Source organism: Mirounga leonina, unplaced genomic scaffold (assembly GCF_011800145.1).
Source record: "Mirounga leonina isolate KUSES-001 unplaced genomic scaffold, KU_Mleo_1.0 Mir_125, whole genome shotgun sequence".
Taxonomy (NCBI): Eukaryota; Metazoa; Chordata; class Mammalia; order Carnivora; family Phocidae; genus Mirounga; species Mirounga leonina.
In genome coordinates, this window is record NW_023270305.1 from 59,023,931 (window position 1) to 59,033,449 (window position 9,519).

General features: G+C 36.3%; 1 protein-coding gene across 7 annotated transcripts in view; it reads left to right on the forward strand.

The window, feature by feature from the left end:
• The window catches only part of ASB3 (ankyrin repeat and SOCS box containing 3), a 112,914-nt gene that overhangs the window by 79,879 nt on the left and 23,516 nt on the right, over positions 1-9,519 (forward strand). The gene's annotated exons all lie outside the window — the stretch shown is intronic.

Sequence of the window (9,519 nt, forward strand, 5' to 3'; positions counted from 1 at the left end):
CTTCAAGTTTTCTTTCTAAACACTTCTAGTTTTTCTTCAGTAAGGCTGCATTGATGACTTCCGTTGTTTCAGTTGTCTTTCTTTATATGTATCTAACTCTATTATATTTTATTATTAGGTCAGAATTGAACTTTTAAAAATATTATATTAGAACATAGTGGTTTTAGATAGTTTGTATATGTGTTTGTCCAATATGATAGTCTTTTCTGGCCTTCGTTTTATCTTTTGGAGGAAGAGCAGCTAAGCTCATGCCTCATCAGCTTCTAAGTATAGTTTGAATTAAACCATATGACACTGTGCCCTGTTAACCCTGAAACACCTTAAAATTAAGTTTTTAGGGCCTGAAGAATCAGGTAAATTGAACCTTATGGGACAGAGAGTGTGAGGGGAATTCTGGAGAAGAGATAGCTGGAAGAGGGCACCCTCTAATTCTCTCTATGCATGTGCATACATCCCAAGGTCACTCCAAGCTTTGAGTGACAGGCTCAGATTGCTGAAAACAAAATTTAAACTGTCACCCAAGTCTCAGAGTAAGCCCTGAGTGGCACATTTGATGGAACCAGACCCAAAATAGCCAACAAAGTCTTTAAGAACTGAATTGACATTGCAACTACAGCCTGTAGAAGGTGAAACAGAAATTGCAGTCTGAACTAACTAGGTTATATGCCTGCTAAAAAAAAAAAAACAAGCAAAATTCAGTATTCTTCAAAGGATTAATACAGGACACAGGATACAGAACCTACACAACAATCACATCACAATATCTAGGATATCGTCTAAAATTACTTGACATGTGAGGAACAGTAAACTATGCCCAGTTCTCAAGGGAAAAGAATTAACAGGTGTCAAACCCGAGATAATTCTGCTTTTGGAAGTATCAGGTAATTGAAAGCAGCTATTTAAGGTAAACACACTTGCAATAAATGGAAAGGTAGAAATTCTCAATAAAAACTGTAAAGGAGGAACCACATGGAGATTTTATAACTGGAAAATATAGTATCTGAAATGAAAATTTCTCTGCGTGGGCTCCGTAGCAGAATGGAACTGACAGAGGAAGGAGTCCGTTAACTTGAAGATAAACCAATAGAAATTATCCAAAGAGAAGAACAGAGAGAAAAGATTGGGGGAAATAAAAAAGGACGGAGCCTCAGTGTCCTGAGGGACAGTATCAACACGTTGACATTCATGTCATTAGAGTCCAGAAGGAGAGGAGAAGGAGATTGTTGCACGAAAATTATGTGAACTCATAATGGCCAAAAGCTTCCCAACATTGGATAAAAGATACACATTTATAGATTTAGGAAGTTCAGTGAACTGATACAGGATAAAGCCCCCCCCCCAAAAAAGCATGCTCAAAAATAATCAAACTGCTGAAAACTGAAAGTAAAGAAGCAGCAGTGTGCTGTACGGTGGTCCTTGGTCACAGACTTGAGCTACTCTTGGAAATTTTGCTCTGGGAAGTGACCCTATAGATCACAATTGAAATCTGGTTTGGTGGCTTTAAAAGGGCTTATCAGCTTTTTTTTCTCCCTTGTGGGAACTTGTAATTGGACCAAATGTGTTCTTAATTAGTAAGGTAAGTTTTTTTAGTGAGAAAAGTCATTGGAAGATATTACTTGTTAGCCTATAGGGGAAAAGCTTAAAACATCAAAATACCTGTTTTACGAGGGTACATTCTCCTACTCTTTGTACTTGACTTTTGTTTGTTTGCCAGGGACCCATGGCAATAGACTTAATTTTGAGACATCTTTGCTGTTACTACCTACTTTGTGGGTAATTTAAATGAAGGGGAAACCTTTTGCAAGGGACTAAATCTAAGCGATGGTAGCATTATAATCACATATGCTCACATTTAATGTGTGTATATAAAGGAGTTGACTTAAGTATAGTACATTGTACAATTTTTGGCACATAGTAAAGAAACACCAAGGTTAATTTTCTTCTCCCTGCCATCTTCCTTTTATCTAGAAAACAATATCAATTAAATTTTAATCTCTGTACTACATTTATATTAGCTAATTAATGTCTGCTATTAGTTTACATGTCAGTCACTGTTCATGCAATGTGAGAACCATTTGATTATTTTGGAATTCCATAAAAGCTTTGCTGATCAAGCAAGAAAAGTGTCATTCTCCCAATAGGTTTTGTTTTAGTATATCAAGAGAGTAACATAGCCAAGTGTCTGGGGGGAAAAAAGTCAATAAGAAGAATTTGTTAATTTTTGTTGTTTCTTTCAGTAAGTATGCATTTTAAAATTTGGATTCTCAGGGGCACCTGGCTGGCTCAGTTGGAAGAGGGTGTTACTCTTGATCCTCGGGGTCGTGAGCTCAAGCCCCACATTGGGTGTAGAGATTACTTAAAAATAAAATCTTAAAAAAAAAAAAAAGATTTGGATCTCTATAGTCACACACTTAAAAATTAAATTAATTAAAATTGCCATTTAAAAAGCAAGGATAATTGAATATAACTTTCATTTAAAAATAACTATTATGTGGTTTTGTTCCATAATGAAACAGTATGTGAATTTCCCTTACTCCCATTTACCAACTATTAATAAGAATTTGAGGTCATTTGGAAGACTGTTTTCTGAAATTAATTATTATTAGATATTAAAATTTTCAGAGATTTGGTAAGAGATAATGAGATAGGTTTAGTAGTGTAAGTTTTGAAATTTTATTTTTATAGCAACCATATGTTCTTATAATAATGTTAGTTTGATTTTTGCATTTGTGTGTTTTTTGGTAGTTTTGGCATTTCTCTGAGATCTAGAAATTTAGTATTTGTGGCCCTTCTTGCACTTTTGGCCTATTGTGTTTCAGTAAACTTTTGTCTGCTTTTATGAATGGTATAATGAATATCGAAAGGTGATGAAAATAATAAATATAAATAATGGCTCTGGGTTTTAAGTTTTCCCTTCTTTATTGTTTTATGTTTTATCCAGCCACGTTAACTTTTTAGCTCAGGATTCTAAAACATTTTTGTTCTGTATCCCTTTGAGAGGATAAGCTTCCATTTGAAGCAGTGATCTTTAGCTCTTCTCACCACTACGAGGAATGATGGAAAGGTGTCTCCTCTGCCACTGTACAAAAAGCAGTCTTGTCCTTTGGGGCTAAAAAGTTAACAGCTGCAGTGACATGAAAGCATCTTTCAAAAGCACAGTTAAGTAATTCAACTCAAATGAGAAAATATAAGAAAAAGACTCCTTTAACTGGAATGGGTGAAGGAGGAGGGAAGCTGACACATTTCAGTACAGTTTGAACAAACGTTACTGCCTTTTATAGATGACAGTAGAACACGATCATGGCTTAACTGACTTGATTTTGTCTTTCTAATTGATACTGATCATTGTTATCGCATAGTTTTATAGAAATCATGTCCACTCTCATCATCATATCACACATGGGTACACCTGACAGGACCTAATGTCTTCATTTGGTTTTCAACTGTTAGCTGAGAGCCATTCAGTAAAATTTACTATATGACCTTTTGATAACTCAGCTAATAAGTTGGTTAGATATTTTGTTGGCTCATTGGACATAAAATACTCAAGATGTTTGCCTGTTTCTTTTTCCTTTTTTTTTTTTTTAAGATTTAATTTATTTATTTGACAAAGAGTGACACAGCGAGAGAGGGAACACAAGCAGGGAGAGTAGGAGAGGGAGAGAAGCAGGCCTCCTGCCGAGCAGGGAGCCCGATAAGGGGCTCGATCCCAGGACCGCGGGACCATGACCTGAGTTGAAGGCAGACGCCCAGTGACTGAGCCATCCAGGCGCCCCTATTTGCCTGTTTCTGTTTGTTTAAAATAAGTCTTGTTAACATGTTGAATTTCCTTTTACTGTGATTCTGGCATCAGGGTACTGTTTCTGTACTTTTTGAATTTCAAAGAGCAGAATGATAAAAAAGGTACAACCCTGAAAATAAAGCCTAGACATTGTTTTTTTAGTTTTTAAACTTCTCCTCCTAGTATCTGTTGATTTCCACTGTTTTATAACATGCATTCTCTTAATGTGTCACAATTAGCTCTTGATATTCATGTTAAATAAGAAAGACTATTTCTTTTTAATTCATATGCTCTTTGAGAGTTTTCTAGTTCTTCATTGGGGCTTGAGAGAGAATTTGTTTTAAGTGTTAAGGGAATTACATGCATATGTCCATGTAATTTATATTTTAACCAAAGGTTATCTAAGCCCTAGGGTCTGTTGTTGCTCAATGATATGTGGTAATCAAACTAGACAAAAGAAAGGTTTTTTTTTTTTAAAGATTCTTTATTTATTTATTTGACAGAGAGAGGCACAGCGAGAGAGGGAACACAAGCAGGGGGAGTGGGAGAGGGAGAAGCAGACTTCCCGCTGAGCAGGGAGCCCGATGTGGGGCTCGATCCCAGGACCCTGTGATCATGACCTGAGCTGAAGGCAGACGCTTAACGACTGAGCCACCCAGGCACCCCAAAAGAAAGGTTTTTAAAGGCAGAGAGAGAGCATTAAAAAAAGGAGACAGGAACTTACTATCAAGAAATGCGTTGCTTAGGCAGGGTTGCCCTCCTAAGGGGATGGAAGGGTCCATCAGTAAATTTTCCAGTATTGACCAGGAAATTCCATGTTGACTGATTAAAGGTCACATTCCTTAGGGAGCTGAAACTGCAGTTAGGTTAGGTTTTAAGTCTTGGTTTACTGACTTGGGGGCCTTAAGCCAGATGATGCCATGTGGGGCCCGTGATTTTCTTTTTAACAGATCCATTTCTTTAATTTTAAATATATTTCTTCTGGGGGAATTTCTTTTGGGTGGCTCAGTTAGTTAAGTGTCTGACTCTTGATCTCGACTCAGGTTATGGTCTCAGGGTTGTGAGATCAAGCCCCACATTGGGCTTTGCACTCTGCAGGGAGTCTACATCTGCCCTAGATTCTTTTCCTCTCCCTCTCCCTCTGTTCTTCCCTCCTGCTCTCATGCTTTCTCTCTAATAAATAAATTAATCTTTTTTGTTTGTTTATTTAAAGATACTTCTTCTGAAAAAAAAAAGAAAAAAAAGAAAGAAAAGGTATTTCTTCTGAGATGTGTCCGGAGATTGAAGAAGACATTTTGGCATTTAATTTGAAAATGTAACTAGCATACTTTATTATTTTTTTCTAGCATACTTTATTTATTTATTTATTTATTTATATATTTTTAAAGATTTTATTTATTTTTTAGAGAGCGAGCAAGAGAGAAACAGCATGAGAGGGGAGAGGGTCAGAGGGAGAAGCAGGCTCCCTGCTGAACCGGGAACCCGATGTGGGACTCAATCCCAGGACCCCGGGATCATGACCTGAGCCGAAGGCAGATGCTTAACCATCTGAGCCACCCAGGCGCCCCTCTAGCATACTTTTAAAAAATAAATTCATCCTATAGTTCTCTCTTTTCTGACCTCAGTGTATACCATATGGGATTTCTCAAATATTTTCATTATGGAGCCTTTGTCATATGGATTGTTTTCAGGGTCTAGTGTTCCTTGGAACATACTTTGGGAAACATAGGTCTGGCCCTAAAATATTCCTCAATTTCATTTGACTATTTCATGAAGCAGTTTTCATAATAGAGGAACGATATTTCATATATTTGCTGTGTCATATTCACTGGTAGATTTTGGTTTGATATACCAGTTCTGCCAGTCACCAGTTCCGTGACTAAGCTTCACAGTTTTTGTGTCTAGAATGGAGATAATAGTAGAACTTACTTTTTAGGGTTGTTGTGAGGATTAAGGCAAATCTTCCATGTAACACATTTAACATAGTGCCTGGTACAGAATAAATACTCATTAAAGTTTGTTATTATAAGGAATTGTATGTGTGTATGTTCCTCCCACATTTTAGAGATGAATGGTTTATCTTTTGGCCTTGTTCTTCAGATTTTCTTAGCAGGAGCCACATGTCTGGGTGCTATATTAAAATTTTAATAAGAAAGCCACTAATTGTTTTGTAGTTTTTTCTAAACAGAAAATGGCTAGAGAACCCTTCTGTGGCACTTACCCTAATAGCTTGTATTTAGGGCTCTCATTTACCTTTGTATTCTGTAGCAGAAGTATGTTTCAAGAGCTAAATCATTAAGAGCTAAAGTATCTGTGGTTAGGTTGTTGATGGCTTCAGAGCGCTTGAGGGAAGAATTCAACCAGTCCCTGAATTGCACATGTAAACACTCATGCCTTGAAAATTGCCAGGCTTCTTGAGAATTATATATCACATTTCTAGTGAGGCAGTTTCTCATAGTTTACCTGCATATTTATTGGAACTTGTTCAACAGTCCATGTGTAGCTTGTCTGTTCTATAGTGGAATCAGCAAGTAATAACTGCAGGCAAAATAATGAGAGCCTAGTCAAATGAGGTCGAAGTGGTTGAAATAAATTGGTGATAACTGTTTAGAACCACCAGTCAGAAGTATATCCTTTAGCATTTTTTTTTGCAGTGCAAGACCGCTGGCAACAAATCTCTCAGCTTTCCTGTATCTGAAAAGAACCAGAGGAAAAAATACATAAATATACGGCTGTTTTCAAGAACAGTAATATGAATGATGGACTTCTAATCAGGAACAAATAGCAAGATGGTAGACAGGCAAAAAGGTTTTAATTTTTATAAAGATATTTTAGAGGGGTGCCTTGGTGGCAGAGTTGGTGGAGCATCCCACTCTTGGTTTCAGCTCAGGGCTGTGAGATTGCAGGGTCGTGAGATTCAGCCACGTGTCGGGCTCCACCTGCGAGCGTAGAGTCCACTTAAGACTCTCTCAACTTCTCCCTCTGCCACCCCCCGCCAACGCAATCTCTCTTTCTTCTTATCTCTCTCTCAAATAAATATTTTTTAAAAAGAAATTTTAGAATTACTGATTTTTCTTTTCTTTTTTAAAAGACTTATTTATTTATTTGAGAGAAAGACCACAGTGGGGAGGGACAGAGGGAGAGGGAGTCCCAAACAGACTCACAGACTCACACTGATGCCGAGAGCGCAATGCTGGGTCTCCACTAGGGGCTCAATCTCAGGACCCTGAGATCACTACCTGAGCTGAAACCAAGAGTCAGATGCTCAACCGACTCTGCCACCCAGATGCCCCTCAATTTTCCTTTTCTAATTGCTATGTAAATAACTAAGAGTAAAGCAAATACTGTTTAAGGTTTTAACTAAAGAAAAGCATGAATTGGAGATTAAAGAACATAGATTTATAAAAATAGACGTGGATTAGGTAACAGTTTACGTATGTATTGGGTTTCTTAACTGCTTTGAAACTTTGATTTCAAACTGAATACTTAAGTCTTCATAAGTAGTTGGTTTCACATGACAGTGGATTAAACATTTTATATTTGCTTTCTCTATAATTTTTATGCCTTTATTTTACTTAGATTCCATTATATTGTGATTAAGGAAATATTTTTTAAATTTATAGCTGTTTAAAATAGAATTAATGCCAGTTTCAAAGGGAGAATGATTTTTGTTGTTGTTGTTTTATTTATTTACTTAAAGAGAGAAGAGTAAGAGGGAGGGAGGGAGAGAGAGAGAGTACAGAAGGAGAGGGAGAAGGAGACTCCCTGCTGAGCAGAGAGCTGGTGTGGTGCGGGGCTTGATCCCAGGACCCTGAGATCATGACTTGAGCTGAAGGCAGATGCTTAACTGACTGAGCCACCCAGGTACCCTGGGAGAATGATTTTATTATGTATTTTCTTCCTAGTTGTGTACATAGTAAACATACTTGTTTACTGAGCTTTGTTACAGTTAAACTTATAGCATAAACAGTTTTTAAAATGTGGTCACAGGGCCATCGTAATTGCAGTTTTTGATGACTATATCATATTTTGTACTTATCCACTCCTCTCGTTAAACAGGTAATTTCTTTCTTTCTAAAGTCTGTTACAGATAATACTATTGTTATTGTTGTACAGATAGGATATAATTTCTTTTTGATTTTGTCTTGGATAAATTCCCAAGATTTATGCTTATTGTATTCTATTCTAGTTATTTATTTTTTAAAGTAGGCTCCACACCCAACATGGGGCTTGAACTCATGACCCTGAGGTCAAAAGTTGCATGCTCCACTGACTGAGCCAGCCAGGCACCCCCTATTATGTTTTAATTTAATTATATGTTTTATTTTATTTTAATTAATTAATTTTAATTAATTTAACTAATGGTAACTTATTTTACATATAATTTTACTTTACAAATACTTGTATAGTGTTAGTTTTGTATGCCTGAAAGGTGAAGTAACTGGTTCAGAGTCCCATAGATAATAATAGTAGATAATAAGTAGCTGAGCAGGCTAGCTCCAGAGATTGTGCCCCTTATAACTTTGCTGTGATATCTCTTTTGATACATCTTGCCAATTAGTTCTCAGGTTACACTTATTTTCAGTCAGTTTAACCACAACTTACCAGTATTGGATGATACATTAAAAAAATAAAATTAACCAATTTAATAGATATAAAATTATATACTTCTATTCTGTAAAAGTATTTGATAAAGAAGATTAATTTAAAAATATAAAGCTGTAAGTTAAATTTTTGTTCATAAAAAAACTTTTCTTGTTTTTACCATTATAAACTTAAAAATAAAAGGGAAATTGACTAAGACTCTTGCTAAAGGAAATGGTATCTTGGAAATTCCTAGAATGAGTCCTCTGTCTTTAGGGACTGATGACAATGTTAATTAACTTTGCTTCCAAGTATTTTGTTGTAGATACTTAATTGTACAAAAATACCACAGTTTGAGAAGAGTTTTCTATTTGTCAATGATAATTTTTAAAAATTATCTACTTAAGATAAATGTTTTAAATTCTAAGTGCACTACCTGTTCATAGTTGAAAATTAAAAACCATGCAGGAGGGTGTAAATTAGACAGTAAAATACTCCCTTTCCCCTAGTACCCTAGTCTCAATTCACTAGACACATGAAGGGGTGCAGGATGAGAGGCCCCAAAATGTATCATTTGACATAAAGATTATTTTGAGTTAAAAGTAATAAAAATCCAGCAGATGCAAGAAAAGCTCTCTGCCTCCCCCATAACTGCCTAACTTTACATTGGAAAGGGGAGCCTGCAACGGGGGAAGAGTACTGTTATCAGAGACTCCCCGTTATCTAAGGAACTCGTGCATAATAGGACAACCTTGTTTTTCCAAACCCCTCATTTCACCTTCCTGCTAATGAGCTCTCTCCCCTTCGTATCCTCAGGCCCTGTCCCTCTCCTTAGCTCATATAAGCGTCATGTTGCCTCTTTGTCTTTGGAGTTTCATGTCTATGTGGATTCTCCATACTTATGCCTATTAAATTTGATTTTCTCTTGTTAATCTGTCTCATGTCAGTTTGATTCTAAGTCCAACTAGAAGGACCATAGGGCAGAGGAAGTTCTTCCTCCCTGACACATGTCACAGGATTCCTCTATCCCATCTGCCATTTATTTTCCAGCTGTAAGTACTATTAACTATTTGTAAGAATTTTTTTATATAAAAGTCTAACTTCTCTTTTCTTTCTTTCTTTCTTTCTTTCTTTCTTTCTTTCTTTCTTTCTTT